The sequence below is a fragment of the Palaemon carinicauda genome, chromosome 20 (assembly GCF_036898095.1).
Source record: "Palaemon carinicauda isolate YSFRI2023 chromosome 20, ASM3689809v2, whole genome shotgun sequence".
Classification (NCBI taxonomy): domain Eukaryota; kingdom Metazoa; phylum Arthropoda; class Malacostraca; order Decapoda; family Palaemonidae; genus Palaemon; species Palaemon carinicauda.
Genome location: NC_090744.1, coordinates 34186972 through 34196856, shown reverse-complemented (window position 1 = coordinate 34196856; position 9885 = coordinate 34186972). Strand labels below are relative to the sequence as shown.

Sequence of the window (9885 nt, the reverse complement as noted above, 5' to 3'; positions counted from 1 at the left end):
ATTTCAGGAATTGAAGGTCTTGACTTTTTCTAAGTTTAGTGTGTATCTTTCCATGGGCACGCAAGGTAGCTCTTGTTCGTTTGTATGTCTGTTTTCATCTTACTTGGCTCCGCCCCATTGCGTAATGTGACAATCTTTACTTGAATGCGCATTTGCTCCTCCCACTAATGTCGCTCCTCCAATCAAAATACTACTGGGTTCTTTTCAAGGGTTATTATTGGACGATTCATTGGTCTCTCAGTCTTGTTTCAAGGATCTGTTTTTCGTGCAATATAACATTGTAAACGATACTCTTTTGTTTTTTTCCCTATTTCATTATGGGAGAAACCCGTGATTGTCGTTTGTTTTCGGTTTTCAAAAGTTCCGGTTTCTATATTTTCTTCACACGTCACTTTACTGTCATGGATCCTCCGGTACGGTTGTGTGAAATATGTCGTTATTCCTATTTTGATGTGATCGGCCGATTTCATGGGAATTATAATGGAACTCCTGAAGTAGTGAATCGTTTTCTAAGGGAGCATTCCGTATTACCTTTAAGTGTCCAGTGTGGTAAATGTGATTCGCCTTTACATTTTCGTGAGGATAGACATGTGTGGTATTGTACCAAATCTGAACGTATTCCAGTACTTGATGATTCAGAAGAGGGTCAACCACAACCTTCCACATCTTCATCGTCATCTTCCGTTTAAGGTAAGAAGTGATTTAACAAAATATATATATTCAAATTTACCCCTGGTTAAAGGGGGGGGTCGCAGGGGGGGGCGAAGCCCCTCCCCCCGGTAGGGGTACAGGGCCCCTAGGTTAGGTTAGGTGGGTTTGTTAGGTTCTGTGGTGCCCTGAAAATTACTGTGGCCATAAGGGGGGGTCGCAGGGGGGGCGAAGCCCCCCCCGGTAGGGGTACAGGGCCCCTAGGTTAGGTTAGGTGGGTTTGTTAGGTTCTGTGGTGCCCTGAAAATTACTGTGGCCTTAAGGGGGGGTCGCAGGGGGGGCGAAGCCCCCCCGGTAGGGGTACAGGGCCCCTAGGTTAGGTTAGGTGGGTTTGTTAGGTTCTGTGGTGCCTTGAAAATTACTTTGGCCATAAGGGGGGGTCGCAGGGGGGGCGAAGCCCCCCCCGGTAGGGGTACAGGGCCCCTAGGTTAGGTTAGGTGGGTTTGTTAGGTTCTGTGGTGCCTTGAAAATTACTTTGGCCATAAGGGGGGGTCGCAGGGGGGGCGAAGCCCCCCCCGGTAGGGGTACAGGGCCCCTAGGTTAGGTTAGGTGGGTTTGTTAGGTTCTGTGGTGCCCTGAAAATTACTGTGGCTTTAAGGGGGGGTCGCTGGGGGGCCCTACCCCCCTCCCCCCGGTAGGCCTAGTTAGGGGTATGGGGGAGGGGTGCTGGAACATTAATTATTCATTTATTGCAAATATCATTCAATGCCCCAACACCCTCCCCCCCCTTCCCCCACCCAAAACCCCGGTTCCCAAAGGGTGTCCCCCATAATTGGTGGGATGAACTAGGGTATACATAGTAAATCTCTAAATCGGTTGGTTTGCAGTCAAAATAAACGTTAAATTCATTGAAACCACACTATTTCTGATGCAACACATATATTTTTATTGCATTTTTCCAAATTTGGCTGAAACTAAAAATTTACCATATATATATATATATATATATATATATGTATATATGTATGTATGTATGTATGTGTGTATGTATGTATGTAGATAGATAGATAGATAGATAGATAGTGTAAAGGAAAAATGACGGTATTCAAGTGTAACTTCCTGTTTATTTTTTGTTTAAAGTAACTACCTGTTTGAGAGTCCCTGGCTAGTTTTCTTGGGACCTCTCCTCTGTTGAATCTAGCACTTTCTGTGCTACTCTCTCAAGCTTCAGAGGACAGCTGCGGGTGTGTCCCTAACCCGTCACGAAGTCCCGTTTTGTTCTTGGAAGAAATTGTTACATTTTAAGAGAAAGTCAAAAAGTGAAGGAAAAGTCTGCTTTTCCTAACCCTAACTTCCAATGGAATTGTGCAGGAGAAAGACTTAGTGTATGGTCCTCGGTACTACAGGAGAATCGTAGTATACATCGCTTTTCTCTGTTTAATTTCTTGAGAGACAAATATTCAGTGATAAATGTGACTAATATTAATGTTTATTTTTCTGTTTTGATTTTGCATCTTGTTTAGTTATATTTTGGCTATTATTTTACTATTTGGTGCTTGTTATCGTAACTTTTATTATATATTATTGTGACGTGAATTATTTGACTGATTTGCTTCAAAGAATATTGGGCAACTAGTAATGAGGTTGTTTCATAACTGTAATTTCATCGTTGGGTTCTTCATTCTTGTTTGAATTTGTTGTTCTTGTTAATTTAATAATTATATTTATATTGTTTTTTATTTATTCGGCATTCATAATTTCTCGTAATTTATATCTTATTTGTATGGAACCCTAGTTGTATGTAACTTTAAATATTATTGATAAATATAATATTGGTAAACTTATCTCTTATTTGATTTTCTCCCTTGTATTTTCACAATATTATGAGGTATTATCATGCTATAAACATCATTAAAAGAATCTGATAAGGATATATAGAAATATCCCTTACAGATAGATAGATAGACAGAGTTGACGTAAAACGAAATTTCCAAGCAATAGAAAAATTTCCCTAAATCATCCGTGGAATAAAAAAGAAATATATTTGGAATCTAAAATCATTTATAGCCAAAATTCACTTATTTCTAAGTGACTTTCCTCCGACCTTCGATAAAAGCTTAACCTTTTCAATATTGCAGTCCATTAAGCTTTATCAATTCTAACATTTTATTTTGAACTATTTCGTAAATTGAAACGTTGTATTGTTGTTGTTGTTGTTGTTGTCTTTGAAATACGACTCCTCTTGCTCAACAAAGCATTGATATTCATAATATTCTTCCTGCCTAAAAGAAATCCCAAGTTTTACTAAACTTTTTAAAACGAAGTAAACAGACGTGATAAGTCACATCCTTTGTTTTATTTTCTTGAAAACTTCAATGTTTCCCTTCATCTGATCCGGTTCCATTTGTTAATGTCTGAGGTTTGGAGAGTTTTTATTGGTTCTTTCAAAGGTAAGGGTAGACCTGATGCTATTTTGGGAGTCCGTGATAATATCTTGTTTGATTTTTTTTCTGTACTTTTCTAAGATTAGATTCTTCTATTTCATTCAGTCTTACGAAAAAAAGAACAGATGAATATTAAGAAGAAATAATATTTGGTTTTCTCTCTCTCTCTCTCTCTCTCTCTCTCTCTCTCTCTCTCACGAAGTAATTTGGTTTCCGACTTCTTTTTAAGATATTTGAATTCGCCAATTTTATTCAGTTTTACAAAAAAGAGATAAATATTAAACAGAATAATATTTGGTCAAATATATGCTCTCTCTCTCTCTCTCTCTCTCTCTCTCTCTCTCTCTCTCTCTCTCTCTCGAGGTAATTTTACGTGTAACACAAATTTAATATTTATAAATTTTTATATATTTTTATATATTTATATATTTTTAGAAGAATACAAATAATCAGTGTCATGTTTTTAACGATATTTTTAAATAAGTCTAGTAAAATCATACATTCTTTCATGTCAGACAAAATAATTGTTGACTTTGTACACGATAATATTTTGATATTGTCAAAGCTTATCGTTATCACTATAAAGGACAGTGAATTCAATTAGTTATGAGATTATACTTAAACAGGAAATATAAATTCTGCAATGTAGGCATAACGTTTCATGTTTTTCATATTCCATCAAAGATGAATTTCATGAATGAAAGAGCCACATGGCAATAAATGTCCCTGCAAATTGTCAAACTCTTTACCCAGCGACAATGGTTGATGTTTTCGGTTGTGTGAACAAATGGAGAATAGCTTGTGATGGCAGAGGAGAGAGAGAGAGAGAGAGAGAGAGAGAGAGAGAGAGAGAGAGAGAAAAGTTGCTTAATAATAGTAGTCTCTCTCTCTCTCTCTCTCTCTCTCTCTCTCTCTCTCTCTCTCAAACCAGTGAGCTTTATTTACAGGGCTACGATTTATTCTGTCTGTCTGTCTGTCTCTCTCTCTCTCTCTCTCTCTCTCTCTCTCATGCCAGTGAGTTTTACTTATTAGGGTATAATTTATGTGCTCTCTCTCTCTCTCTCTCTCTCTCTCTCTCTCTCTCAAACCAGTGAGCTTTATTTATTAGGCTACGATTTAATTTTTCTCTCTCTCTCTCTCTCTCTCTCTCTCTCTCTCTCTCTGACAGTAGGGATCTTTCACCAGAGTTATTATTTATATTTACCTTTCCCCTCTTTTAATAAAGAATGAATGAAAATAAAAGAGACCTTTTGGCATTTCAACATGAGCAGTAGAGCGTGTATACATACATATTCTCATATAGTGAGATTGACCTTTTGTTATTCAAGAACATTGGCTAGAACTGTTCTTATTACTATTATGATTGGAATTCTGTTGGTAAGATTGTTTATAAAAATATGTATATGCTGTATATACATAGATGTATAATTTATAAGGTTTTATAGTTTATATATGATAGATCTAATTTGATGTTGCTGTTCTTAAAATATTTTATTTCAATTATTCATTACGTCTTTCCTAGTTTATATCTTTCCTTGTTCCCTTTCCTCACTGGGGCTATTTTTGCCTGCTGGAGCCCTTGTAGTTATATACCAGGCTTTTCCAACTAGGGTTGTAGCTTAGCTGATATATATATATATATATATATATGTCCTAATCCGTGTATGCAAAATATGTATTTATACGTCAAGGTTAATGGACTCTAGAATCATAAGGTGTGGTGTTTGACAGTAAATTTCCATCACAGTGGAGAATTCCACAAAACCCAAAAATTCAGCAAGTTGATAGAGCAAGCTTCCATCTTGCTTGCGGAGGTGTTAGTCAGTACTATTTGAGCGTTCAGTAGACAAGGTACTCACATGAGATTATAGGCAGGTACACAGTGTATTCAAGAACCTTTTTGTAATAATGTGAAAAACCCCCATTTTCCGATATCACATTATCCGTTGACATGGGATACTATATATATATATATATATATATATAAAAACACACCTCAAGATATGACGGGCAAACCATCCTAGACTCGCCACAAATTCTGCGGATACAGACGTGACCTGGGTACGAAAATATGTTCTCTCGTGAGCTCTCCGAATAGCCAATGGCGTGGTGAAATGGTCGTCTTGCGCTGTCCCTGCTAATATCAATGAAAATGATGTTTCTACAAGATTCAGTTTCTCTTTTTAGTAATCTCTCTCTCTCTCGTCTCTCTCTCTCTCTCTCTCTCTCTCTCTCTCTTTCAAAGGTTACATCACTCAATGTGCCAATTTCTTTACATAACAAAATAGTAAATACTTGTAATAGACTTCCAGTGGATGTAGTAAACAGTAACGCAGTAAAAGAGTTCAATATTAAGTTAGAGAAGATCATAAAAAATCTAAACGATCAAACTAAATCGCACTTACCAAAGAGCAAATAGAGTCTCCGCGGAAGGACTAAAAAGTTTTTGTGAGATCCAAAATCATTGTAACTCTCTCTCTCTCTCTCTCTCTCTCTCTCTCTCTCTCTCTCGCTCTGTATATATATATATATATATATATATATGCATGTGGGAAAGTGTCTAGTGGTATCCAGCGAATGAAAATTGGAAATATGTTAGAAGTGTGGATGTTGAAGCTACAAAAATTAACATGTGTAAGATATTCATATATTCCCATGTTTGTCTGAGAATACCGAAATGATAAACAAAATTATCATATGCGGATGATAACAGAGAGAGAGAGAGAGAGAGAGAGAGAGAGAGAGAGAGAGAGATCAAAGATGCGTATGTATATGAGTGATTATATACAAACATACAATTTCTACAGATTTAATATATATATATATATATATATATATAGCTCTTCCCTACTAAGGCATCATGTCTATTTGAATCCTGTGCTTCGACATTGTATTCCATTGTGAGTTAATATCACTGCAAATAAGAATTTGACATCTTCGTCAGTGGCACTGACGTGAGAATGACACTGAACATCACAATGGCACCAGCGCTCAATTATGGAAATATTTCTTTGACATTGCCGAGAGAGAGAGAGAGAGAGAGAGAGAGAGGAGAGAGAGAGAGAGAGAGAGAGTTTCAGTATCTCATTTCAGATGCTTGAAGTAGGTTTCTAACGCCTGGTGTGCACCACGATGTTTAGATTTTCTTTCATGTCAATTTTGCTTCGTTTACTAATATCTTTAGCAGTGCCTTTCCTATCCTTTTTTTCCCTTGTCATTTCTTCTTCTTCTTCAGTATCTCATTTCAGATGCTTGAAGTAGGTTTCTAACGCTTGGTGTACACATGATGTTTAGATTTTCTTTCATGGTTAATTTTGCTTCGTTTACTAATATCTTTAGCTGTGACTTTTCCTATCCTTTTCTTTCCTTTCATTTCTTCTTCTTCTTCTTCTGCTTTTTCTTCTTCTTCTTCTTCTTCTTCCAGGAGAGAGAGAGAGAGAGAGAGAGAGGAGAGCAGAGAGAGAGAGAGAGAGAAAATCGTATAAGAGGAAATATGAGCTAAATTAAGATGAATGCAGCCACGATAAACGTTCTTATTTAAGATTCGTAAGGAATATAAAGAAATATTGAAAGAATTATACTGTTATATTTGATATAGACATTTCCCTCTAATAGATAAATACCGTAGTTGCTAAAAAAACCCGAATATATAAAAGCAGATAAAACTTAAGAGATAAATGTAGCACTCGCTACATATCTGAATTTTTTTTTTTACTAATATTATTTGTATAACAAAATATCCTATTAACCAATGTTAAGAATCATCTGATGAGATTCTCTTGACGTTGGAAGAAAATTTGTGTAACCAAAAATGTTTTTAAGAAAATTTCTGTAACACAAAATGTTTTTAAGAAAATTTCTGTAACCCAAAATGTTTTTAGGAAAACTGATATATGCGTGCTCAGCTCTCATCTCGTTTGTGCCGTGAGGTAAAGATGTTATATTTTGGGGTTCAAGGAGGTTATCTAGCTCATATTGTCTAAATTTTTAACAGTGTATGAAAAACGGTTTTCAAAATTCCATCATGTTAATTTACGCTATTAAAAAAAAACGTAATTTTAATAGTAAATTCTCCATAAAAATATTTTTCTCACCCCAATTTCAGCAAAAATACAAGCAACTGTAATTTTCACCCTACTTTGTTAGCCAATTTTACTGTAATATAACCCCTTTCCGTCAGTATATCAGTTTTCAAAGCGGCAAATGACCTGGCAACATTCATTCAAGGTTTTTTTTTAACCGCATTTGCCAATCTAATGACCTAGTTTCGACCACTCAAAGCCTTTATCTGAATAACATTTACCAGCTTTTTAAATGCAACCTCTTTCCAGAGTTTCAAAGCAAAATGATATTACTATTGAAAACATAATTAACGGAACTAACAATCAAGTGCTCACGTTCGATAAAGACTCATAATATTTTAAATACTGATAAGGTCATTAACCCCCATTTATCGAAACCTGATTTAAAATGTATATTTATCACAAATAACAGAATTTTTTAAGCTATCTAGCATTTATTATGAAACGATGAATTGCTTGAAATTGAATTACGAGATATTTATTTTTTAAGGTTTTTCTTTTCAGTTGGAGATGGAGATATAATAAATAAACGTTTAAATAGAAATCAGTAAAGGATAATTTTTAAGGCTAATTAATGCCTTGGCCTATAACTGAATCTTTTTTAAATAAAAAGAAGTGTAGCTAGAAAGAGAAGCAAGCGTTAATGTTCATACACACACATACACACCCACACCCACCCGCACACACACATATATATATATATATGTATATATATATATATATATATATATACATATAAATATATATACATATATATGTATATATATATGTGTGTGTATTTATATAGATATACACACACATACACACACACACACACATATATATATATATATATATAGTACATATATATATATGTGTATATACACAGTATACATATATATATATATATATATGTATATATATATAATACATATGTACATATATATATATATATATATATACATACATATATATATATATATATATACTGTATATGTTGTGTGTGTGTTGCGGCAAATTCTGTTCTGCTGAAATATACTCATAGCTAAGTCAGAAAACCAAAAGGAAAATGCAGTTTTCTGCAGGTATTATCAGGTAGCTGAAAAAGATAAGAAGAATTCTAATAAAAAGAAACGAACAGCACCAATTATTTCTGCTGTAATATCCTTTATGACAATAAACTCCCAACGTGATAAGGACCTTGAGCGAAAATAAAAGAAAGTTATAAGAGAGAGAGAGAGAGAGAGAGAGAGAGAGAGAGAGAGAGAGAGTGTTACAAGGATTTTGGATGTCTCAAAGATTATTTAGTCCATCCGCAGAGACTTCATGTGCTCTTTGGTTGAGCGATTTAATTTAAGCATTAGAGAATTCTTATGATCTTGTCTAAATTATTACGGAACTCGTTTACCGTGTTACTCTTTACTAGAGAGAGAGAGAGAGAGAGAGAGGAGAGAGAGAGAGAGAGAGGTGCCTGCAGAAATATTTTTCATAACTGCCAGTGATTAATATTGTACGAAAAATAAAGCCTTTCCATCGTATCAGACTCGGTCATTTTTCTTCGTTCTTTAAACGACAGTCAAATATACATTCAATGTGGAAATCAGGGAGAGTGATCATTCATCTTCTCAAAGGGGTACGTTCTCTCTCTCTCTCTCTCTCTCTCTCTCTCTCTCTCTCTCTCTCTTTTTTTTTTATACGTCACCATTATAACTTTTTTGTGCTTCCTTTAGGAAATGTTTATTAATTCACTGATACAAAATGAAGTAGTAAGAATAGCAAGTGTGTGCTTATATATATGTAATATATAATATATATATATATATGTATATAAATATATATATATATATATATATATATACTGTACATACATACATACATACATACATTATTATTATTATTATTATTATTATTATTATTATTATTATTATTATATTATTATTATTATTATTATTATGCATAGTTTACTATTCCCAAAAGCATGTAGGGAAATAGGGGTGCCTCAGGCACCTCCCTGTGTCCAGATAGCCTTCGGGACGGAGGGCAGGAAGGCACTCCGGGAAGAAGTTGACAATGTCGCCTGTGAATTGCCTCCGTCTGTGCCGGCTCTGGAGCCGTTAACCTCGACATTTTCACCTTCTACCTCTCTATTAGACAAAATGGACCAGTTACTGGCCCATCTTACGGGTCTAATGGAAAACTTTGGCAAACAAGGCGAAACGGAGGAAGTGAAACTCCAGATAGAGCTCTGTGAAGTTCCACTTGTTGCCCCCCAAGGGTCATGCAAGCGACCCAGAGAACAAGACCTCCAGACATGCTCCAAAACCAATCCCTGGAGCTACACGGAGCTTATGCCGATTTCAGACGGCAAACTCTACATCTCAGAGAAGATGGGAGCTGTTTTTTTTAGACGAAATCCATTTTTGGCCAAGCTTTTAACGCTTTCCCTAATTGCTTCATTCGACTGAAGCATGAACCAACGTCAGAAAAAGAAACGGAACTGAAGGAAGTTATGATTCTCGACCATGATAAGGCACAGGCTATCTTGTCAAGTAGCCTGAGAAAGGCGGGTTACTCGGTGTCGAAAAGGTTCGCTCCTGCTTCAATAGCATTCCCCTTTATGTGGAAGGCATTTAAATCTGTTGCCAAGGCAGTGGAGGCAGGCAAACCATGTCCTGCCCTTGAGGAGTGCAAGCCTCTGTCACTAGCCTTACCCATGCAGGAGAAAGATTAGA

General features: G+C 35.7%; 1 pseudogene; it reads left to right on the top strand.

Moving 5' to 3' along the window:
• The window catches only part of LOC137659729 (nephrin-like), an 86191-nt pseudogene extending 76573 nt beyond the window's left edge, over nt 1-9618 (top strand).
• Nucleotides 9619-9885: the final 267 nt, after the last annotated feature.